Source organism: Chrysemys picta, chromosome 6, assembly GCF_011386835.1.
Source record: "Chrysemys picta bellii isolate R12L10 chromosome 6, ASM1138683v2, whole genome shotgun sequence".
NCBI lineage: Eukaryota > Metazoa > Chordata > Testudines > Emydidae > Chrysemys > Chrysemys picta.
In genome coordinates, this window is record NC_088796.1 from 14,347,875 (window position 1) to 14,373,992 (window position 26,118).

Genomic DNA, 26,118 nt, shown 5'->3' on the forward strand with positions numbered 1-26,118 from the left:
TGGCTGCAGTCTCTTGTAGTAAGTAAAGCCATACCTGGTGTTTGGATATGCACAGTTCAACTCATAATACGTCATTGCTGTGCAAGTAAGCAACCATCTTTCAAAATGAAATCTGATAGCAGCTTGCATGCGGGGAGGGAGCCCGATGTCCTAAATGCACCGACTTTTCAATTGTAATGCTCAACACAAACATAAACATTAATTCATCCTCACAACATCACTGTGAAATAGGTCAGTACTTATTATTATCTACATTCCACAGAAGGGGAAACTGATGCACAGAGAAGTTAAGTGACTTTCCCGGGACATACTATGGCAGATCTTCAGCTGGGGTAAATTCTCATAGGAGCATACAGAATTATGCCAATTTATCCCAGTTGAGGATTTGCCTCGTGGTGTAATCAGTCTGGGATTAGAATTCAAGAAAGGTTTTCAACAGTGAGTTTCATCACCCACCCTAGCAATCTTCGTTTCCAGGGACCTGGATTCAAATTTGACTTGGTAATATGTGGACGATCAACGTCAGTTTCACAACTATCCCCTAGTGGGCATTCATTCACTTCACAAAACCACACACAAGTGGCTCTGCTTAAAAAAGGTCTGTGATGGATTGAGCTGGCACATATATATAAGGATGCTTTTGTAGCCCCCTAACTATACTATAATTCACTAACAGCCCCATAATCCAATAAAGAAAAAAAATTATCACAACCATTTGCATTCTTCCATAATACTGTAACTAGAGGGATTAGACCATAGTGGTATTGTGCTTACACAAGAGCAGAACGAATTCTATTTCTCTGCACAATCATATAACGAAGACATTTTTGAACTGGTTTGTGTCTATACAAGCACACTTCATATGAAAGAGACAAATAACTCAAAGATCACTGAGCACTGAAAATCCTTTTCCGGCTGCAAAACCTTTAAATAGCCAAGTCCTGCTTTAAATAAGAACATCTCAAATATCATAAGCAAGAAATCATGCAAATATATGGAATGTTATGTACCACATGGCTATGGGAATTACCCTCCTCACATACTCTGGTATAGGTATCCCTGCCACCAGGATTTGGGAGAGATTTTGAACCATCAAAACAGCGCTTTGACTTGCACTTAGAAAATAAACAACAAAAAATATTAACTCTGTAACACTGCATTGGAGACACATCAGCATCAGACTTGCTGAAAAAGAAGCAAAAAGATCTACAGAGACACTCACCAGTATTTTAACCTGAGTTTCCAAATAGGGATGACTCAAGGTTTTAGGATAAAGTACTTCTTGTTTCCCCCGCACAATTACTGCTTTCTGCACAGACAACAGAAAGCAGATCAGTTTAAACTTCACTAAAGCCGTACCAACCAGCTGAATAATAAGAATTATATTCCAAACGAGTGCTTGATGACAATTATTCCATAAGTATTCGGTCGACTAAGACATTTAAAGGATTTTACAGGATTTTTTTCTCTTCGAAATTTCAAACAATCAAAAGTTGAAACAAAAATGATTAAAAAATAAAATGAAAACATCAATCATTTTACACATTTTGCCTGTGCTCAGAATCCCCCTGCCTAATCAACAGGAGAAGCTAACAGATTCTTTTAAACGCAGATACAAAAAATCTGAACCGGACTTGCAAAAACCACACCAATTGAGGCACTGCATTATATATGTCTTGATGTGCAGCCAAGATCTCCATGCCTGGTAAAGAGTCAAGGAGCTGCACAAGTAAATCAGAAAGAGAATAGCAGGTTCTGGTTTGAATAGCAATTAAAATTCATGTAAGCCGTGATAGATCATAACAGAGGACAGCAACCGAAACATGCTACAGAGCTCTAGGCACACTGGAGATCTTTTTGAAATGAACTAGATAAGCCTCGGCACATGAAATTCAGGCTGTTTCCCCTTGATTAAATAAGCCACAAACACTGTAAGGAAAATCAGATCTTTTGGAAACCTGCCACAGTGTGGAAAAGTGCAGTGTCCAACCCACCTTTTCACCTCTTGTATTCCCCCTTTTGTCCCCACCGTGCGTGGTCTATCATAAAACTCGCCGCTTTGTTTTAATGGGAAACTGGCAACGTAGCTCCGAGGGTGTCTGCAGCAGAGTGGAGATTGTCATTGATTTGTGTGAGGAAAGTTAAGCCTTTCAAGGAGCGGTTATGAGAATTCACTCCCACCACTCCCTCTAAACCAAAAGTATTTGGCACGGAGCCCTAGCTGTCCACCTGTACTATTAAGGTCTAACCAGCGTGTGGGACATGGACCAATTTTACGAGTAGCTTTTCATGCTTTGTTTTCAGAACAAGTAAATTAAGTTCCTTTGAAAGATTCTCTGGTTTTAAAAAGGTGATGTTTTTAGATATAACATACACGCCTGACACCCTTTGGACCAGATCCTCACCTGTTGTAATCTGACATAGCTCCTCCAGTGGGGTCAATAGAGCTGTGCTCATTTATATCAGTTCAGAATTTAAAATCAGAGTTCTCTGAGTGGGGTTTGTTGTTTTTTTACTTCATTTTTAAACGTGAAACTTGCTGAAACTAAGGAAAACTGGTGGGTTTAGATGTTTTTAAAAGGATCTGGGTATAACTTAACAAAGCATCAGGTATTGTGCATTAATCTGCAGAGTGGGAAGGAAAACAGAGGCAAGGAGCACATAAATGCAGTTTTATTTAGCCAATAAGACCGAACAGGCTGTACTGGTCTCGGTGATTATCTCACAACTCAGGTGGTGGGTAAGGCATGAGGTGGAAGACTGAGTGACGTTAACCATCAACAGGTACAGTAATCCCCTCCAAATGCACTGCCTGGAGTTTCCCCGAGCCATTAATGGAATTTACGTATAGTAAAGCGGGAGACAGAGAGAGAGAACAATTAGGCACATGCATTTCCAGGCACTATTAATAAAGGAATGACATCACCGACAGAGTCAGAAATCCACATTTATGTCCAGGGTTCAAAAGCCACCTCGGAATAATATGCATTCATGCAGAGGGCTGTGCTGCATCGGGGCCAATCCAGCATCGTTTTGCTCAGGTGAGGTAGACTTATGTGAGAAGGCCCATGGGACGGCCCTTATTTTTTTTCATCTCTGTACAACAAGATCAGGAGTTGCTGAGTGCTGCAAAAAGCAGCAATAAATACCCCAGGTAAATGTAGGTGAGCACGGATTATTATTTTTATTATCAATTATAATAATAATTATGACGATAATAATGGTAATAATAATATTGGGAGGAGGGATGGGGCGGGGGTGCTAAGAAAACAGTCCATTATTTTGAAATAGTGTTGGCAACCCTACCCATGGGTCTGACTTCCAGCTCACTAGAATCACTCTTGATTTATACCAGTATGAGAGGAGAACCCGGCCCATTATTATTAATTTGTGTCACAGAGTCATGGGATTTAAGGCGAGAAGGGACCACCTGGTCCGACCTCCTGTATATCATAGGCCACTAGCTCTCACACACTAAACCCAACACAGAAATCACAGTAACACCTAGAGACCTCATCTGAGACCAGCCCCCATTGCCCCAGGCACTGTACAAATACGTAACAAGAGACAGGTCTGCACTGGACCACTTACAATCTAAATAAACAAGACAAGACAAAGAATTGGGGAGGAAAGCAGCTTGCACAAAGGCACACAACAGATGAGTGGGAGCGTCAGGAATAAACCCCTTACCTCCTGACTCCCAATCCAGTGCCTTAGCCACTAGACTACATTGCCTCTGGTGACTTGCTGCTCACCTGAGTCAGGACAGAACCCTTGCCATCTACATAGGTACCTGTATCCTTTATACTCTGATTCTTGAAATTCTTTCATTCCCTGACAGTTGTAAGTTGTGTGAGTTTCCGTGTATCGAGCCAAATACTACACACTTTTTTCTGTCTGTCCTAAGGTATTATGAAGATATTTTTAAAACAGAGGCGCACCAATATACACATTCCATGCTTTGAATTGCTGGTTTACACTATAACATTACATTAAAAAAAAAACCCAAATCACAGCTTTAGTCTAATTAAAAATTTCATACAGGGTGAGTCTTCTAACATAAGAGGTAAAACCAAGGGTCAAATACCCAGATGGCAACACAGTGCTTTCAAGGCATTGATTTGAGGAGGCCGTTGCTTAGAATGATTTGACTTTTGAAACACTTACTGTACGCCCTTTGTACTTAGACAAAAACTGAGACGGCTTCCATCCCCACACCCAAACTACTATCTGCAATTTCTCTGACTACCAGGTTTCTAGGGAGTGTCGGGGTAAATTAATAAGTGAAGTCAGTGCTAGCAATCCGCCTGGCCCCAGATAAGGCAAAAGCAAAACTTGGGCATTATCCAGTAAATGCCAGTCTGATCCTGCAATGGAGAGGAACAGAAATCGCCAACCACTGCTTTTCCTGCAGAGTCAAAGAGCTTAGAGTTTAAGGCCAGAAGGGACCACCAGATCATCTAGTCTGACCTCCCCTGTATCACAGGCCATCGCCACCACCCAGCACCTTCACACCAAACCCAACACAACGCTCCCTCGCACACCCCACGCCCCCACTGATTTCTAATGGGAGTGTGGGGTGTGCAAACAATGCATGATCAAAATCACTGAACCAATTTCCCTCTTGGCATAGTCCCAATGGAGTTACATGAGCAGAGAATGTGAGCCCTTCTGTGCCCGGTGTTGTCAGTTCCTTTTTGGACAGACAAAAGCAGAATGAAGAGGAGACCTTCTAACCTTCCTCTTAGTACTGGCAGCGGTGGCCAAAGAGGGCTGGACTGAGGGTCATTTGCTAGACAAAAGTGAGCAATGGGGGTTGGAGGGGAGGAGTCAGGGTGGGTGGAGCAACCCAGGGCCAGAGTAGGTATGCTCCAAGAGTTGGTTAATGTTTTTTGCACAAAAGGCTTTTTTGTCAAAAAATGGCCTTTTCCGCTGACCTGTTAATAAAAAAAATTACTTTCTTTACTGCAATTTTCTATTTTTTCAAGACATCTTCCATTATAGTTTAATTGATATTTTATGAATATTTTACCAACATTTTTATCAAAATCATTTCCAAATTTTTTCATTTGCAGAACCCCATGTTTTCTTACCGAAAAAAATCTCAAAAATGATTATGATAAAAGATATTGCAAAAATCATATAAAATAAAAAATAGGTCAATTTTGAACCCTGAAAAATGGAAACAACTTTGAATTTTTTCATGAAATCGATTTCTCGTTTTTGCAGTCAGGCCTACTCAGGATGAACTGGTCTTCCAATCTATAAAGGACTTTTACAAGATACTAAAATACTTCTAACATGGCATGAAATACAGTAGCAGAAGGGAAAAAAGTGCAGATCCTATCTACAGGTAGTTCATTGGTATCAGAAACAACACTTAAGAAAATAATATAGTCTACTAAAACTAGAGAGGTAATATAAAAGGCTGAAATTCTCGGTAACATCAGTGCAGTCCTATGAAGTCCTAGAGTTTAAATTTATTTGCACTCCCCTGCACGTCAGCGGCAGATTAGAGTTGGTTGAAAGTTTTGTAATGAAGTTTTATTTAATTGGAAAATAGAGCTTTGCCAAAAATTTTTTTTTTTTTTGTGAAAATTCTTTTTTCTACAACATTTTTTGTTTTCTGGAATTTAAAAAAAATATTTCGGGGGGAATAACAAAAAAATTGCTTTCTGAAATTTTTGGTTTTCCACAATTTTGTTGGTGTTCTTTTGTGAAATTTGTTTTTTGGAAATTATTTGTTGAATAAAGATGAAACATTTTGTTTTCCCAAATTTTTCAAAACAAAACATTTCAGGGGAAAAAGGTGATTTTTTTTTAATTGTTGCCATTTTTTGTTTCACAATTGAGGGGTTTTCCCCACTTCCTGAATATTCTCCAATTTTTGCCAGTTGGAAAACAGTAACAAAGTATTGAAAGTGTTACTTGCAGAAAGAAAGTAATGCTTTCAGTTTTGAAAGTAACACTCTTCCGCACCTGGTTAAAATTTTTCAAAGAAAAATGTAATTTGTCCAAAAGAGGCCTTTTTTTCAAGACCTTTTTTTTTTTTTTGGTGAAAATCTGATGAACTTTTTATTTTAATTTCATTTTGTCACAAATTTTTGGTGACTTTTTTTTTTAATCAAAAATGCTATTGAAACTGTTACCGAAATGAAAATATAAGTTCCCCTTCCCCAAAATGTTTACACTCTAAGTCCCTGATCTGTGAACACTTTATGCATCCAACTACAGAAGCAGTTTCTCCTCCCTTGGTGTTCACACCTCAACTGCTAGCAGAGCACCTCACCCTCCCTGACTGAACTAACCTCGTTATCTCCATACTGATTTATACCTGCCTCTGGAGACTTCCATTACTTGCATCTGAAGAAGTGAGGTTCTTACCCACGAAAGCTTATGCTCCCAATACTTCTGTCTCAAAGGTGCCACAGGACCCTCTGTTGCTTTATGCATATACTCAACTTCACTACTATGAGCAGTCCCACTGATTTCATGTGGGACTGCTCACGGTAATAAAGTCAAGCAGATGCACAAGTGTTTGAAGGAGCTGCGCTTAATTTTAGATGAGATGCAACAAGTGAAAGGAAACAGCAAGAGGGAGGAGATGTGTGGGAGAGAATGGACAAAGCCTACAACAGAGTCATCATACAGTTACATAGTTTAGGGATGTCCATATCCTGGCAATTCAATTGACAGTAGCTGATTTTTATCTTTTATTTTAATAAAAATCATTATTATTCGCTCCTTTCTTGTGGGCATTGGGGAAGGGATGAGTCTTAAGGACAAATTTAATTTCTAATAACCATATGTTTTTCAGAGACAGGAGCCCTTTCCAGCGAGTGCCAGAATTAGAAGCTATCTATTCTGAGTCATGGAAGATTACTCTCTGTGGCATCCATATTACGTTTATATGCAGAATCTGAGTCAAAACATGAGTTACCTGCTGCCAAAACATTCTCAACCAAAAAGCCAGGACTATAACAAACCAGCAAAAATCCTTATTAAGGCAATTAAATCCTTATTAAAACAATCTAGCTGGAGTTCAAAAGATTTTACAGGGTGTATTGTTCAAAATTGTAATAGTTGTAAGCCAGATTTATCCTAAGGGATCCCAAAGGACTTTACTGAATGCCAGAATCTCAGGTGTAAATCAATAAAACCCCACGGTCTTCACTGGAACTACAGTCATTTACATTAGCTGAGTATCTGCCTCAAATTAATACATAGTATAAACCCTACAGAGGGAACCACTTCAACAATCACCAAAATGCAGCTACCTCTGGGCTGAAGCACACCAACTGTTCAACAGTGAAAAGCAACACATTGGATCTGTTTAAGACTGAGTGAAGAAGAATGGGCTAGCCAAGTAAAACTTGAGAGAAAATGTTGGCTAGGCAGAATATCATCGAAACTGGAATCTACTCAGGTTTCTGGGGTGAACTCCTTCACTCTTACTAATGGTGTCATGGGCCATTAGTGCACATTAGACAAATGACAGTGCTCCTAGTACAATCACAGTACTGAGCTAGCCCAACTCTGCTTAGCTTGTAAAGGACAACAGGATCACAGCCCACACCTCTGTCTACCATGAAGACATCTCTCGCATGAGGAATGAGACACATCACTTAAGTATCAAATAGGTTTTAAGGAGGGCTGGTGAAATAAGACCTGAGCAGAACCTCTGCCCAAACTTTGAATTAAACCTTTACTGTTGTTTGGAAAATGTTTCGATAACTTTCCCCACCTTCCCAATTTCTAGGCTAGCTGAGCGCAGGAAAAGCAGTAGACATTTTCTGGTGAGATTGACCATCCAATTTGAGAGGAAGGATAGTCAGAGGCCAGGGAACTAGGCTAGGAGTTGGAAGACCTGGGCTCCATTTCCTGGTGTGCCACAGGCTTCCTATGGGACCTTGGACAAGTAACAAAGTTCTCTGCGCCTCATTCCCCTATCCGTAAAATGGGGTTAATAGCTCTGGCCCTGCCTCCCAGGTGCTGTGAGGATATTGTGAGGTGCTCAGCTACTTCGGTGATGGGGGCCGGATAAGGCCATTAGAGAGAGGGAATTCTGCAGATCCAACTCGTGCAAAGGTCTGATAAGCTTTCAAAAGTTTGAGACCCCGCTTCAGGAAAGGTCTTAAACATGTGCTTAAAGTTAAATATGAGCTTAAGTGCTTTCCTGAATCAGGGTCAGAGTGCTTATCCAAAGGGAACCTCTGTACTGTCTGAGACTGGCGCATCCCCGTTTACAAGGACACTGATGCATTTTCATTATTCCGCAGTCAAACTGCGTGCTGTACACCTACGGATGCCCAACGTGGCAGCATGAGGAGCTCTGGGCTTTGATAAGTCACAAAGTCTGAGTACTACAAATTAAATTCATCCTTAAGCTTCACCCTTTTCCTGTCTCCACCAACCACCAAGCAGGTATGAAACAATAGTGAATCCCTGCACTGAAGATCGCGCTCATTTCATTGTGCTTAATTGCAGTCAGAGTCCAGAAAGCATTTGGATAACAAACAGTGTGAGGGCTGTGTCTGAGAGAAGAGTGGCCACAACTGCTGCTCCCACCGATACGCCATATCAATCAAATGAATGCATATATAGCTGCTTAAATAAATACATATATAAATACTGCATCTATTGCTTGATTACTCGGCTACCGTATAAATTCCTTAGGCAGCAGCCGGTTCTTTCTGCTTGTTTCTAAAGCTTAACGTACTCTTTTCTTTTTAGAGGGTCAGAGCTTCAAGGCAGGAAGTCCACTTCCATTTGTGTTTATACGCTGGCAGGATAATGTGGGTGCTACTGAAAATGAATAATGTTAATACAGATTAATTTTAAAGGAGAGCATACATTATTAGTGTTATTCATAACTCACATGACAGCAGCATTTAAAGGCCCCAGCCAATATGGGGGCCCCGTTGTGACAGGCACTGTTCATACCCATAGTCAGACATTGTCTCTGCCGAAGTGTTTATGCTCTAAATGGACTGGACCAACCAAGGGTAGGAGAAAGAATGTATTACTACCCCAATTTACAGATGGGGACCGCAGCTGCAGAGGAAGGTGACCCCCCCCCAAGTCACTGTCAATCTGACCTGGGGGGAAATCCCTTCCCAGCCCCACATCTGGTGATCAGTTAGATTAGTAAAGCTGTAGTAGTGCCAGGAATTGAACTCCAATCTCCTGAATCCCACAGCTAGTGCCTTAACCAAAAGACCTTCCTTCCTGCCAATGGACTAGATAATACTGTAGCTTCTGTCATGGCCCCTGAGCCCTCCTCTTCCCAATGAACTGTTATGCGCAGCTTTGGAATATGGCATTCACCTCATGAATCACAATCCCCTGAGTGCAGACGACAGCGAATTGTCTCTGACGCTTGCACAAGGCGAGAGAGCAGCTCTTTGCTTGTCTCCCCACGCCACCCTCTCCAGGCAAGGACTCAAGGACAATCCAGCTTTCAGTGACTTCCCCACAGCTACAGAGGGGAATCAGTATCAGAGCTCAAATCAGAACTCAGGAGTCCCTAGCTACTACTCCTATGCCCAGGCCTAGACCGTGACTCAGTGCACAAGCAGCTATTCCCTATTATGGAATAAGGACCTGATCCAAACTCACTGGAATAAATGGAAAGACTCCCCCTGACTTCCAGGGGTTTTGGATTAGGCCATAGATGCCTGCAGAATTTCATGTTAATGGCTAGAGGCAAACATGTCATTTTGCTTCTCCCACATTACAAATGCGATAGACCTGATTTCCTTCCCAATATCATGTTTAAAAAGTGCTCACAGGCTGGGAACTTACTGACTGTTTCAGTCTGAAATGAAACTATTTATGTCCAAGCCGCAACCCTATGAAAAATGTCCTTTCATATGGAAAAGTTGACAGAATCTTAGCTCTAATGGGCTCGGCTATACAAATAACTGCATTTCTGCAGATTCATTATCTGTTCCCTGACCCTGCCCAGCAAACTGCTACAACATACAATGTGAAAAATGAAAATGTTGAACTTGTATGGTCTTTCAGTTGAAATTGACATCTTGGGTCATTTCTTTTTCCCTTGGAAAGATCCAGACTTTTATCTCCGCTTCTTCCAACAGCATTATATAATAGGAATAGCTGTCCTGTTTTTATTCTTTTATCATTTCAATGGCTAATAACAATGCTTATTTTTAAGCTTTTTTATTTATCAATCTAAATTTTCACAGTTGCAACAAATTATTGGTTTTAAGCATTTTACATTTTTTAATCAATTTTAATTTTCACACATGTGGGAGATTATAGGGGGACGCAGAAAATAGGGGGCCAGACAATAGTTATTTAATGACAGTAGATGCCATTCAGAGATTCAAAACGTTAAAACTTTATAACCATTAAAACACAAATTATCCACCTTACATGTCAAAATATACAAAGCAAATATCCATAACAAATTCTAATAAGTTCTCAAGCAGTATTTTTCTTACTGTGCCTATCTGTAAAATTCATTAACATCGTCAATGGAATTTTTTTTGTTGGTTTGTGTGTGTGCAGTGAAATCAACATTTACCAATAATTACCGATAACAATCTAATCCTTCAAAGCCTAACAATATTCAGTATACCAGACAGCCACAATCTTCTTTCTGTTGGCGCAAGTGCATTCTCCTCTGCAATGTTTGCCCTCCTTTGCCTCAAAAACCCTGCACATCTTTTCAAATGTCATCTGAAAATATTTTTCCTCCCTTATCCGTAGCTCTTAATATCCCTCTGTTATTTAGTATTTAACTCTTTAACTTGTATTATTAGTTAACTCTACACAGTGCTTTGGGATCCAGTTTGCAGGAAATCTTCTATGTAAAACAAAGGGTTATTTTATTCATGGATACGCAGATTTTAAGGTCAGACCATAATGATCATCTAATTTGACCTCCTGCATAACACAGGCCAAAGAACCTCACCCAGTAATTTCTGCATCAAGCTCACAACTTCTGTTTGAACTAGAGCATCTCATTTAGAAACATATAATCCTCCTGTCCTGTGTTTGTACAGTGATTAGCACAGCGGAGTCCTGATCCGTAACTGGGGCTCCTTGGTGCTACAATAATACAATTAAATAATAAAAATCCAGTCTAGGTTTAAAGACTGCAAATGATGGAGAATGATAAGTTGCTCTAATGGTTAATGACACTCACTCGTAAACATTTGCATCTTATTTCTAGTCTGAATTTGTCTAGCTTCAGTTTCCAACCATAGTACACCTCTACCCCGATATAACACAACCCGATATAACAGGAATTCGGATATAACGCGGTAAAGCAGCACTCGGGGGGGCGGGGGCGAGGCTGCGTGCTCCGGGGGATGAAAGCAAGTTCAATATAATGTGTTTTCAACTATAACGCGGTAAGATTTTTTGGCTCCCGAGGACAGCGTTATATCAGAGTAGAGGTGTATCTCATTTTGCCTTTTCCTGATAGGTCTCTTCTCCATGTAGGTTCTTGTAGACCATGATCAAGTCACCTCTTAACCTTCTCTTGGGTAAATGAAATAGTTTGAGCTTCTTTACTCTCTCACTATAGGGCATGTTTTCCAGACCTTCATTTTACTGTAATGCATTATGAAGAGTTTCTAACAAAATTACTATAAGCCTTAAAATACCTCCCAGCATGGTTTGACAATGGATGGAAATGTGGGAATACTGTTTGGATGTGTCATATTAGCACAGCGTGCATGAAGTGTGCTCTATTTACAGTATAAACACAGATCATTTATTTTATCTTTATCCCTGGGTGTAGACTGGCTCATACCATATTGTTTCCTATGGGCTGTGCATGTCCCATCTCATTTAAGGCATTGTTCAGATTTGGTGCTCACCGAGGTCATAATTTATAAGTGCAGTCTAAACATTGGGCAACCAACCCTGGCAGCCCTTTGTGTGGCTTCGTTCACACTCTGTCTCCAGTCTTGCTCCAGTTTCACCTTCCCAGGATGGGTGGGAGCCACTCAACTGCACAGTGATGATTAAAGGGAAGCAAGCTGGAAAGTCAAAATGCAATTAAAAGTTCAAGTCGCCTCCTGGAGAAATCCCGCTCAGTTCCTGCAGGCTCACAGAGACGCTACAAAGACTTTACATTCACTTCCCAGCTCTCTGAATGACGTCTCATTTCATCTTATTTGTTATTTATATTGTGCCCAGAGCTGGCTTTTGGGGCCCATGAACCCTCTAAAGGGAAGGAGAAGCTCCGTTTTCTAAAGAGTAAATCCCTAGCCCTTTTTCCTTGCAAAGACAGCCTTGAAAACATAAGCCAAGCATTAGGGTTGAAAGGACAAGCTGCCGGGCTCCCCTTCTACAGCAGGAGATTGACAGGGATCTAAATATAAACAACCCCACATGGACTGACAGCAGGGTTTGAACCCTAAACCATCAGCATGAGGCTCTATTCTCTGAGCTACAGCACTGGTGTACAATGCTAGACCAACGGTGGGCAGGCTCTGAAGAGGGCGGCAAAACGTGTTTGCTGCTGCCACATGTTCCACTTGCTTGGGGACTTTCCCCACATCCCAAAAGTCTCTCCTACACAGAGTGACAATACACAGGCCATTAGATTGAGCTCGGCAGATAGGGTATTTCAATGAAGATTTCAAATATAGTTCTTGAGATTCCTTTTTCTTTAACCATGAGAATAGAGGGCTCCATCCTGCCTTCTGCCCCCGTGGACCAAATTCCCTCACCCCCAACCTCCCGTAGCCACAAGAATCCCCACCCACCAAGCAAAGGAAAGGCTACCTGGGCATACACCATCCTGTGCTACTGTGGCTACGCTGCTATTTGTACTCACGCTAGCTTGATGAGAGCTAGCCTGAGTATGTGTACACAAGCCAGGGAATCACACCCCTAGCTTGTAGTGTAGATGTAGCTTTAGCCAACACCATCTCGGACAGGTGTTTGTGTAGCCTGTTCTTCAAACTTCCAGTGGTGAGGATTTCACAACCTCACTTGGTAACCTGTTCCAGTGCTTAACCATCCGTATAGTTAGAAAGTTGCTCCTAACATCTAACTTAAATCTCCTTTGGTGCAAACTAAGCTGATTCTTGTCCTATACTCGGTGGACATGGAGAACAATTGATCTCTGCCCTCTTTATGACAACCTTTTACATATCTGAAGACTTAAACCCCCCTCCCCCCCGTCAGTCTTCTTTTCTCAACTCCTGATGGTTCCTCAGCTACATCAATAGACCCCATGGGACATTACCTGCCCCTGTTGCTCAGCGCTGCTGCAGTGGGAGATGGAGGATTTTATCTAGGAGGTGTCAGGCATGTTCATGTCACCAGAGGACCCTTGGAGTGCGTGTGTGCATGTGTGTGTGCGCACAGACAGTGGCCCCGGCTGTGAATCCTCCCACCGCAAAGATAGAAGGCAGCCAGATGGCACCCCCTCCATTTAATAAGAGGGCTATGTGCCCAGGCTCTTGGAAGGGAGATTGGTGCCAAGAACATAAGAATGGCCATACTGGGTCAGACCAAAGGTCCATCTAGCCCAATATCCTGTCTTCCAACAGTGGCCAATGCCAGGTGCCCCAGGGCTAGTATGTGCCAGAGGGGAGGAGAAAGGTGGATGGGATGTTGACATGGAGGACTGAGGATAGGGATGGATTCACTTGCAACCCTTGTACAATGACCTGTAGGTTTGGTTCACAGACTGAACCCTGCAGGGTTTGCCCAGCTCAGGCTGTGTCACTTAATTAGTTGATGCTAGCATCGGCCTTGAAGAAAAGCTCTGCAGAAATGCAAAACATTAATTATTCCTATGTTCATTCATCATTCCAGTTCATCCACTGAAGCCAATGAAGTTACATCAGGGATGAAGTTGGCCTCAAATGCATTTTTCATGCACTGGCATTTTTAAAGGGCTGTTCAGAATTGTATGTGCTCTCTGAGATGTGTCCTTGAGCATTATGAGTTCAACAAGGGCTCTAAGCAACTTTCTGATGCTCTGGATATGAACTCTGGCTAACAGCATCACACTCTCCTTACCTTGCATTTACATGTGACTTTGCTACTAAACAATGACTGAAAACTCTCCGTTCAAAATCTTGCTCAAGGGCTCCTTGGAGGGCTTTTTGCTTCAGGGACAAAGCGCGGTCAGCCATTCAACGCCCAGATGTTTAACCCAAAGAGGCCCCATCTATCCTCCACACTGGAGCACAGCATTAGAACGTATTGTTAGCACTGAAGGTGAATTCAGGAGATAAGGCATTAAATCAAAGTCTTATCTAATGCCAGGACATTACAGAAACCCCATCTCATTCTCAGAGAAAAGAAGTCACGCTGACTCCATTCTGCCAGACATGTTTCATCACCCTGTCCCTAAACTCTGTCTGGCCTTGAGCAAGTCACAGAGACACACATCTTCCAAAGTGGCTGCTGATGTTGGTTGTCTCTTGTTTTGGATGCCCCCAAGACTGAAAGCCCCCAAAACGGAGGCACCTGAAAAATCAGTGGCCACTTTTGAAAAATTTGGCCTTAACCCCTCTGTGCCTCCATTTCCCCACCCACAAAGTGAGGGTGATCATGCTTTCCACCTGCTGTGAAGCAAACTGGGCGGCACTACAATATCCATACTCGAGCTGAACAATACCCAATTTCACGAGTTGTCTCTTGGGTGCCAACGGGACGAGTTATGGAGTAAGGAAGGTTCTACTCAGCATGTGTTATGGTGGCAAAATCTAGCCTTTTGAGATGTACTGGTGAAAAATTCTCTGCTCCTTAAATATTCTTGACATTAAAAATCCAACTGTGCATTTCTCTCAGCTTGGCCAAGGAAAATAAACTAGTCAGTTTCCCCTTTTGAATCCCATCTTTCTGGTTCTCATGCAGGAGCACAATGCAGGATTGTTTGCAAACACTGCAAATCGAAACCAATTAAAAAGTGGTTGCCGTTGCTATTTAAATACATGTTAAGATTTTTAATGATTTTCAAGATTTTTCTTTTCAGATTTTTGGCTGACGTTAACCTGATGGTGTCCCTTTAAATGCTTGAGCTTTGTATGAGGTTCTCAGAGGGCTTGCAGTGCCAGGACGCTTGGTGAAAGCCATGCCAAGAAAACGCCCCTTTTGCTGCCAGGCCGGTTTGGACTGGCTCACCCCACCTCTTCTTTCTCTGCCAGTCCCATAGCCTAATTCATGAGAAGGCAGATTTAGGAATGCGATGTAACCACAAACACTCTGTCCCTCTAAAAAAGATATTACCTCAACTCTCTTCTTCTGCCCTCCCGCTCCGACCCAACCCGCATCCCTACCCCCACCCCAATCTCTCTGCTTAGGCCGGAATGTTTTTCTTAGCCTCTCCTACACATTTTCACACAGCTAAAGCTCCAATCTCCTAACCGAGCCTTGTTACAGGGGAGTCAGCTACAACTTTATTCAGCTGCAATTAACACTTTAGGAGACAGAACATTTTCATCTCTGTTCTGGGCAAGGATTGAACTACAGAACCAGAGCAAACTATATAGAGGAGAGGAAAATATCTGCAGAAGACAAGGGTCCCTTATCTTACAGTCCTTACTCAGGCAACACACCCACTGACTGGAGGAGCAGGCTCAAAGAGTACTGGAATTATATTATAATCAGAAGCTGCTGTGTAAGGCCTCAATTCAGCACAGTAGATTCATAGACTAAGGCCAGTCGGGACCATTAAATCATGTGGTCTGACCTCCTGCATGGCACAGGTCACAAAACATCATCAGGTTACTCCTATGCTGAGCCCAATAACCTTTGTTTGACTAAAGCATATTTTAGGTACTTAAGCAGATGCCTTACTTTAAGCACAGTGGTGCCATTGGTTTTATGTGACTAAGGTTAGGCGCATGCTTAAGCAGGGTCTAATTCTGAGGTAAATCCATGGCTAGATTTACACGGTTGTCACTGAGCCCAGAATCTGGGCCACAAAGCGTAAGCCTCATTTCAGCTAAATCCCAAATAGGCGAAGCCAGAGTGTGGCAAGAGGAAGCAGAGCTGTGTGGGAACATACTGCATAGTAGTGAGGCACACTACAGCTGAGGACCAAACAGGCGGGGGTAGCTAGACTGCAGTTACTTCTTCACTATGCTTAACTTTGTAGTCCATGTGAGGTGTTCCCCGAAGATTTCACTCTGATTGCTCCTCGAGGGCCTGATTTTAACAGGGCGAAAGACACTACGGCGCTAACTGCATATATTGTGCCACGTTTCAAAAAAAGGAGTAAAAAGTGCTCATTCATCATGTGCAGGCAAACTGTAGCCGAGCCTCAGTGAAATGAAAATGAGTCACTGACACGCTGCATAATAGCATTCCAGGTTGGTCTCTTAAATAATTTGTATTTTAATGAATCCATTTCACTCCTGCGCTTGTCTATAGCCCCAACAATTTATTGAGCTCCTCTGTGCGCTAATTTGATTTTTAAATTCTCAATTTACTATTTTTATTCAAAGAAGAAGCAGCCCCCATTTCTATACTGGCCTACGCGGCAGAAGGTAACAGTATCACGCTGTACATATGCCGGCTCTTATCATCCCAGCCCGGCTGCTCCAAACTAACTTATTCAAAAACTCCTCCACTTATGAGCTAATGGACATAGCAATGGCAAGGAGAGAAACTAGAGGACAACCAGATGCATTATAGATGCACGTTATTGCTACATTTCCTATCCATTCCCCACTGTTATGAGATGTCTTCAGGTCAAGATCTTACAAACCACAGAAGTCAATTCTAATGCCTGGTCATTAGAGAGAGGAATAGGGTATATCTCTTTGATGTATTTAATTACTTTACAGCACGCATAACTGATCTGGGCTTCTCCCTGTTTTGACAGGATTCCAGATTCAGCTTGCGATAGAGCAGATCTTCAGCATCCTCCATCACTGTAACCACTGCAGTAGTTTGGCTCTATTAATCCAGCTAATCTATTGGAGAGATGATTCTTTCAAATTTCCTGTCCCCCGGGATTCAGACAAATGTTCACAGAGCTTTTCGCACCAATTCCACTGTAATGACACAGATCTCTTGTTATTGTCTTGAGCTTTACAAAAAGGAGCTTGGTGGCACGAAAATGCTGCAAATCTGCCTTTACCATAGAGAGAGGAAGGACGGTCCTGTGGGTAAGGCAGAGAGGAAGTGAGGACATCTGGGTGATATCACCAATATAACGTGGCCTCGGGCAAATCACTTACTCCTTTGTGCCTCAGCTTCCCTGCCTCCACCCTTCAAACTGGAATAACACTTATCTACTACCTCAGAGGTATGTTTGGAGGTTAAGTTCATTATGTTTGTAAAGTGCATTGAGACCCTTGGATGGAAAAAGCTATACAGGCAAAGTATTATTATTATGGAACTGCTGAAGAAAGTCTCATATTTCATACAGGGAAGCAGCATAGCCTAGTAGATGCAATAGGGGACTCAACTTAGATTCTATTTCTGACTCTGCCCCTTGCTCACTGTGTGACCATGAGCAAGTCCCTTAATTTCTGTGCACTTCAGTTTTTCCATTTGTGAAACGAGGAAGGATTGCCCAGTGGTTAGTGTGCTTCTGTGGCACTGCAGAGACCTGGGACCAGTTCCCTGCTCTGCTACAAACTTCTTGTGAGACCTTGGACAAGTCACTTAGACCCAGATCCTCAAAGGCAGGGTTCTCAACCTTTTTCTTTCTGAGGCCCCCAAACATGCTATAAAAACTCCACGGCCCACCTGTGCCACAATAACTGGTTTTCTGCATATAAAAGCCAGGGCCAGCATTAAGGGGTAGCAGGCAGGGCAATTGCCCAGGCCCTGTGCCACAGAGGGCACCATGAAGCTAAATTGCTCAGGGCCCCAGGCTTCAGCCCCGTGCTGTGGGACTTTGGCTCTCTGCCTTGGGCCCCAGCAAGTCTAAACCTGGTCCTGCTTGGTGGACCCCCTGAAACCTGCTCGTGGCCCCCGCGAGAACCACTGCTCAAAGGTATTTAGGCGCCTAACTCCCATTGATTTCAGGGCCTTAGTCTCTGTTCCTCTCTGCAAAATGTCCTCTATTCCTTTTCTGCAAAATGGTGGTAAAAGCAATTCCCTACCTCGCAGGGGTGTTGGAAGGATGCAGGGCCGGCTCCAGGCACCAGCTTGGCAAGCAGGTGCTTGGGGCGGCCACTCCGGAGAGGGACGGCAGGTCCAGCTATTCGGCAGCAATTCAGCGGACGGTCCCTCACTCCCGCTCGGAGCGAAGGACCTTCCGCCAAATTGCCGCCGCAGATCGTGATCGCGGCTTTTTTTTTTTTTTTGGCTGCTTGAGGCAGCCAAAACCCTGGAGCCGGCCCTGGAAGGATGAATTTAAAGACTGCGAGGAGCTAAGATAGTACGGTGATGAGCACTATCTAAAAGTACCTTAGATAGCTTACATAGCTACTGTCACAAGGGTTTGAGAACAGGATGTCACTGATTAGTTAACAGTTCGTTGTACATTGCTTTTAACCCATGAAGTTGCATGTAAGTGCTGGGTATTATCAACATTAAATACCCTGTAATGCTTTGAAGAAAACTGATATAAAGAGAATCCATTTAAAGGAGGGTTAAGATGACACTGCAGCCACTCATGCCACACTCTCCTCTGGAACACTGGATCCAGTTCTGTCTCATCTTCAGAAAGAGATTGCAAGAACTGTAAAGGTTTAGAGAAGGGAAATAAAGATTTCCAGAGTTGCACGATGAAAGGATGATGGAAAAAAACAAGGTAGGGAGAAAATTAGTGGGGACTTCACTGAGCCATTCAAAGTTATGAGGGGAATAGTGATGGCCCCTTGCAGTTACCCATAACAAAAAAGTAAGCGGTCACTCGATTAAACTAATGACTGATCAATATAAATCAAATAGGTGGAAACACTTCTTCACCAAACATCTACTCACCAGTATTGCGGATTTTAGATTTTCGGAAGGTCTGGATCATTTTATGACCAATAACATTTTTACTTATGGAGATTAGGTAAGGGTGATCCAGTCTCACGGGTCAGTGAGTGAGCTAATCGTTTTCTTCGCCTATACTCCGCACTGCTGGTAGGGAGTATTCAACAGGAATGGTGGGAGAAGGAGGGTGTCAGTTGCTTCTGAAACATTAGGAGTTATCAGCTTCTGTAAGTAGAATACCAAGTTTGACAGCCAACGGTCTATCAAATCCTAGGCTGTCGGCGCTCTATGAACCACAGATTTGATTTTGAATGATAAGGTCCAGAAGGGGCTAAAATTTCACAACGAATGAGCACCCAGAAGGCAGAGGCTATATTTGGATCAAATCTCCATCCACCTTTTTAAACTGTAGCTATTGGAAATGAGTGTGCTGGATCAGTTTGCTATTTCAAAATTACATTAGCCTAAGGAGTCTCATTAAAGGGAGCTACTTTCTTTTATCGTTCTGTAACCTTTGCAACTGCACTTGGGATGCAGATAGAGGGAGAGGTTTTTTTAACAACCGCAAGAAGAAGAGCGGTATATGAGGGGCCAGTCTGGGAGGAAGACCGGCTGTTTAAGGGGCATGCTGCCCCATCCAAGGCCTTGACAGGCTGAATTTGGGGCATTTAGGATAAGGCCACCAAATCTATCTAAGATACATACATGTCTCTCATTACCACAGTATCTAAGCACCTCTCAATGTATTTTATCCTCACAACACTCCAGTGAGGTAGGAAAGCATTACAGAGGCTAAGGGACTTGACCAAGGTCACAAAGAAAGTCTGTAGCAATGCAGGGACTAGAATGCAGATCTCCTAAATCCTAGATTAGTGTCCTAAACTTCCTTTCTTTCTAGCATAATCTATTCCTAAAAGGGGTTGCTAATGAGAGGAGAGAATCTAAATTTAAACTTGAGAAAGTAAATCCCTTTAAAGTATAAAAATAAAACAACCTTTATCTTCAGAGGAAGCTCCTAAGAGGACGGTGATATGGAAGGTGAGCGATCAGCTGTTGTAACCTGCACAGGTTGTGCCATGTTTGTCTTTCTTCCGCAGGACAGAAGTGACTTTGTCTGTACAAAGTGCAAGCTGGTCTCCATATTGGAGGAGAAGGTTCGAGGGCTGGAGAAACAAGTATCGACTCTGCGTTGCATAAGGGAAAATGAAGATTTCCTGGACAGACGTCAGGAGATGCTTCTACGGCCACAATGTTCTGAAGATTCAGAGCAGGCGCAGCAGGGACAGAAGGATTGTGAGGAGGTTTGGCAGCATGTGACCTCCAGAAGGAGAAAGAGGAGCGTCCATGCACCAGCAATGGAGATACAGGTGAGCAATCGTTTCCATGTTCTCTCTACAGGTACTAATGCGGAGAGTGGACTAGATGGCCCATCTGAGGGAAGGGAGCAGAAGGAGACTCCACCGATTGGAAGGCAAAAGATGCACTGTCCTAGGGATGGGGGTTCCACGACCACCACTCCCAAGAGGAGGAGGAGGGTGGTGGTGGTCGGGGACTCCCTCCTCAGGGGGACTGAGTCATCTATCTGCCGCCCTGACCGGGAAAACCGAGAGGTCTGCTGCTTGCCAGGAGCTAGGATACACGATGTGACGGAGAGACTGCCGAGACTCATCAAGCCCTCGGATCGCTACCCCTTCCTGCTTCTCCACATGGGCACCAATGATACTGCCAAGAATGACCTTGAGCGGATCACTGCAGACTACGTGGCTCTGGGAAGAAGGATAAAGGAGTTTGAGGCGCAAGTGGTGTTCTCGTCCATCCTCCCTGTGCAAGGAAAAGGCCGGGGTAGAGAACGTCGAATTGTGGAAGTCAACGAATGGCTACGCAGGTGGTGTCGGAGAGAAGGCTTTGGATTCTTCGACCATGGGATGGTGTTCCAAGAAGAAGGAGTGCTAGGCAGAGACGGGCTCCACCTAACGAAGAGAGGGAAGAGCATCTTCGCCAGCAGGCTGGCTAACCTAGTGAGGAGGGCTTTAAACTAGGTTCACCGGGGGAAGGAGACCAAAGCCCTGAGGTAAGTGGGGAAATGGGATCCTGGGAGGAAGCACAAGCAGGAGAGCGCAAGAGGGGAGGACTCCTGTCTCATGCTGGGAAAGAGGGACGATCATTGAGTTATCTTAAGTGCCTATACACAAATGCAAGAAGCCTGGGAAACAAGCAGGGAGAACTGGAAGTCCTGGCACAGTCAGGGAACTATGATGTGATTGGAATAACAGAGACTTGGTGGGATAACTCACATGACTGGAGTACTGTCATGGATGGATATAAACTGTTCAGGAAGGACAGGCAGGGCAGAAAAGGTGGGGGAGTTGCGTTGTATGTAAGAGAGGAGTATGACTGCTCAGAGCTCCGGTATGATACTGCAGAAAAACCTGAGAGTCTCTGGATAAAGTTGAGAAGTGGGAGCAACAAGGGTGATGTCGTGGTTGGAGTCTGCTATAGACCACCAGACCAGGGGGATGAGGTGGACGAGGCTTTCTTCTGGCAACTAGCAGAAGTTGCTAGATCGCAGGCCCTGGTTCTCATGGGAGACTTTAATCACCCTGATATCTGCTGGGAGAGCAATACAGCGGTGCACAGGCAATCCAGGAAATTTTTGGAAAGCGTAGGGGACAATTTCCTGGTGCAAGTGCTGGAGGAACCAACTAGGGGCAAAGCTTTTCTTGACCTGCTGCTCACAAACAGGGAAGAACTAGTAGGGGAAGCAAAAGTGGATGGGAACCTGGGAGGCAGTGACCATGAGATGGTCGAGTTCAGGATCCTGACACAAGGAAGAAAGGAGAGCAGCAGAATATGGACCCTGGACTTCAGAAAAGCAGACTTTGACTCCCTCAGGGAACAGATGGGCAGGATCCCCTGGGAGAATAACATGAAGGGCAAAGGGGTCCAGGAGAGCTGGCTGTATTTTAAAGAATCCTTATTGAGGTTGCAGGAACAAACCATCCCGATGTGTAGAAAGAATAGTAAATATGGCAGGTGACCAGCTTGGCTAAACAGTGAAATCCTTGCTGATCTTAAGCGCAAAAAAGAGGCTTATAAGAAGTGGAAGATTGGACAAATGACCAGGGAGGAGTATAAAAATATTGCTCAGGCGTGCAGGAGTGAAATCAGGAAGGCCAAATCACACTTGGAGTTGCAGTTAGCAAGAGATGTTAAGAGTAACAAGAAGGGTTTCTTCAGGTATGTTAGCAACAAGAAGAAAATCAAGGAAAGTGTGGGCCCCTTACTGAATGAGGGAGGCAACCTAGTGACCGAGGATGTGGAAAAAGCTAATGTACTCAATGATTTTTTTGCCTCTGTCTTCACGCACAAGGTCAGCTCCCAGATTGCTGCACTGGGCAGTACAGCATGGGGAGAAGGTGACCAGCCCTCTGTGGAGAAAGAAGTGGTTCGGGACTATTTAGAAAAACTGGACGTGCACAAGTCCATGGGGCCGGATGCTCTGCATCCGAGGGTGCTAAAGGAGTTGGCGGGTGAGATTGCAGAGCCATTAGCCATTATTTTTGAAAACTCATGGCGATCGGGGGAGGTCCCAGATGACTGGAAAAAGGCTAATGTAGTGCCCATCTTTAAAAAAGGGAAGAAGGAGGATCCGGGGAACTACAGGCCAGTCAGCCTCACCTCAGTCCCTGGAAAAATTATGGAGCAGGTCCTCAAGGAATCAATTATGAAACATTTAGAGGAAAGGAAAGTGATCAGGAACAGTCAGCATGGATTCACGAAGGGGAAGTCGTGCCTGACTAACCTAATTGCCTTCTATGATGAGATAACTGGCTCTGTGGATGAGGGGAAAGCAGTGGATGTGTTATTTCTTGACTTTAGCAAAGCTTTTGATACTGTCTCCCACAGTATTCTTGCCACCAAGTTAAAGAAGTATGGGCTGGATGAATGGACTGTAAGGTGGATAGAAAGCTGGCTAGATCGTCGGGCTCAACGGGTAGTGATCAATGGCTCCATGTCTAGTTGGCAGCCGGTTTCAAGTGGAGTGCCCCAAGGGTCGGCCCTGGGGCCGGTTTTGTTTAATATCTTTATTAATGATCTGGAGGATGGTGTGGACTGCACTCTCAGCAAGTTTGCAGATGACACTAAACTAGGAGGCGTGGTAGATACACTAGAGGGTAGGGATCGGATACAGAGGGACCTAGACAAATTAGAGGATTGGGCAGAAAAAAACCTGATGAGGTTCAACAAGGACAAGTGCAGAGTCCTGCACTTAGGACGGAAGAATCCCATGCACTGCTACAGACTAGGGACCGAATGGCTAGGTAGCAGTTCTGCAGAAAAGGACCTAGGGGTCACAGTGGACGAGAAGCTGGATATGAGTCAACAGTGTGCTCTTGTTGCCAAGAAGGCTAACGGCATTTTGGGCTGTATAAGTAGGGGCATTGCCAGCAGATCGAGGAACGTGATCGTTCCCCTTTATTCGACATTGGTGAGGCCTCATCTGGAATACTGTGTCCAGTTTTGGGCCCCACACTACAAGAAGGATGTGGAAAAATTGGAAAGAGTCCAGCGGAGGGCAACAAAAATGATTAGGGGTCTGGAGCACATGACTTATGAGGAGAGGCTGAGAGAACTGGGATTGTTTAGTCTCCAGAAGAGAAGAATGAGGGGGGATTTGATAGCAGCCTTCAACTACCTGAAGGGGGGTTCCAAAGAGGATGGAGCTCGGCTGTTCTCAGTGGAGAAGGAGCAATGGTCTCAAGTTGCGGTGGGGGAGGTCCAGGTTGGATATCAGGAAAAACTATTTCACTAGGAGGGTGGTGAAACACTGGAATGCGTTACCTAGGGAGGTGGTGGAGTCTCCTTCCTTGGAGGTTTTTAAGGCCCGGCTTGACAAAGCCCTGGCTGGGATAATTTAGCTGGGAATTGGTCCTGCTTTGAGCAGGGGGTTGGACTAGATGACCTCTTGAGGTCCCTTCCAACTCTGATATTCTATGATTCTATGATTCTATGATTCAGTTCCTAATGATTCTAATAGAAATTTATGGAGACCACAGCCCACATGTCATCAGACCATTGGTGATTGCTGCCTCCCACCCAACCTCACCTTGTTCCTACTGCATCTCTTTGCCTTGCAGCTGGCACGTCCATTTCTTCAAAGCAGGGAACTTGTGCTGTTCGAGGATGTTTGCCAGGCAGAGAGCTGCATTGGTAGGACTGCCCCAAAGGGAGGAAGCTTTGCCCCAATAAATACTAGTGTCCCTCGTGCTTGCTTGTGGCAAGCTTTAACAGTTTGTTCTTCTGCTGTAGGAAAAGAGAAAGAAAAAAATCTCCTGAACTATCCCCCAGCCACACAGGGGTACGGCCTGAAGTGTCCTCTCTGCTAACCATGGGAACTAGTCCCAGTCACAACATTTACATCTGGATCTGAACATCTTGGGTTCCAGGTTCTGGTTCAGGTCCATTATACAGCAGCTAAGACCTAGTTGCTCAATTCAGATCTGGATCAGAACTGTCCTAAAGTTCAGTGGTTTCCAGATGAAAGGGTTTTGGTTCAGGGTCATCTCCAAACAAAAAATACTCCACTCAGACCTGCCAATGTGCAACCTGGTAGAGCTCAGCTGTAGATCTCAGCTCCAGATTTTGCGGTAACAAATGTAACATTCTTAGATTTTTTTTTAAATCGATGTATTTAGTAAAAATCACAGTTTATGTCCCACGGCCCTATGTCTTTAGCTCAGATTTTAACTTTGCTTCAAAGCCCAAACACTTGGAGTCATTCTTGACCTCCAACATTACTTTATTTTAGTCTCCCACCTCTCTTTGGTCAGTAAATCTGCCTATTATCACCTCTGGAGCACTGCCAGACTTTCTCCTTCCCTTGAGCCTGTCTCTGCTGCAACTTTGCTTGTGCTTTAATCTTCTTCCACCTTGATTACTACAATTCCTCATTATATGGCCTTCCTGCTGTACATTTTCTTCTGTCTAATCTTCAGGGTGTCCCAACTGCTTTGGCCAGATTATGCTCTCAGTGCAGGAGTTATCTCTTGTTCCTTTTTTGTTGGCTTCCTATCCATCCCAGAGTCCACTTCAAAACTGCCCTCCTAGTTTTCAGAATTCTCTGTTGCAGAGGTTTTCACATTCTGGTCTGCAGCCAGCTGGCGGCTTGCAGAGTGAAAATAGGAATTGCCATATCAGACCCTTAGTCCACGTACTCCGGCATCTTTGCCAGCACCACATGCTTCAGAGAAAGGCGCAAGAAACCTCACAGCGGATGTTGCATAATCTGCCCCCATGAAGGTCTGATCCTAATCCTTAACCGTTAGAGATCGGTTTAAATCCTGAAGCATGAGTTTAATACACCTTCCAATACTCACTCTCTCTGCAGTAATTAAGAACTCTGGATATTTGGCTTATAAGCATCCAATCCCAATTTGAATCTTACTAAGTTCTTGGCTTCAATGACATCTTGTGGCAGTGAGTTCCCCAGTCTGATTACATGTTGAGTGGAGAAGTATTTTCTGTTATGAGTGTTGAATTTGCTGCCTTTTCTGTGTTATGAGACAGGAAGAACAGATGCTCCTGACCTACCTTCTCTAGACCATTTTTTATTTTATACACACTTATGTCCCCTCTTATTCGTTTCCTTTCTAAGGTAAACGACCCCAATCTTTTCAGTCTTTTTTCATGCGAGAGTTTTTCCAGGCCCGTAATTATTCATCTTGCCCTTCATCTGCGGACAGTCCTTGCAGAGCTGGTTACTGACATGGTGCCAGCTCGCCTCATTTCCAGCTGCTTAACTGCATTAGAAGACAGCTAAAATACATTAAGTGCTTTCCTAATACTGCTTTTCCATCCAAGCAATTGCTGGGGCTGGCCCGGAGATGTTATGTGATTGTGAATGGGAGGGGAGGTGGCCTGCAAGACAATCTCCCTATTAAAATGTGGTCCACGCTATGAAAAGTTTGTTATTGGGAGCCTCCCCAATGTCACATCCACCTCCCCCACTTCCCACGCACTCTGATCCTCCAGTCCTGGCCGCCCATCTGTCCCCTTCCAGCAGCTCCCTGCAGCTGAGGGAGGGGCCATCCTTTCATTCATGCTGCCCACCCATCCCCACCACCCCGTCTATCTGGAACTCTCTTCCTCCACCCTCCCTTTCCCTCTTCACTTCCCTCCAAGCTACTGAGTCACTTCCCCTCTTTAAATCTCTCCTTAAAACTTTCCTATTCTCTT

The 26,118-nt window shown here is 43.9% G+C and overlaps 1 protein-coding gene across 5 annotated transcripts in view; it reads right to left on the bottom strand.

Annotated features, from left to right (window-relative positions):
* Nucleotides 1-26,118, bottom strand: part of ZBTB7C (zinc finger and BTB domain containing 7C) — a 294,397-nt gene that overhangs the window by 89,534 nt on the left and 178,745 nt on the right. Inside the window, exon 1 of one of the 5 annotated variants that reach the window (XM_005305425.5) lies at nucleotides 1,995-5,408. The exons of the other annotated variants lie outside the window; for them this stretch is intronic. The gene's annotated coding sequence lies outside the window, so the exon portion shown is untranslated. Of the gene's footprint in view, nucleotides 1-1,994; nucleotides 5,409-26,118 lie in introns of those variants that run through there. 5 annotated transcript variants of the gene reach the window in all.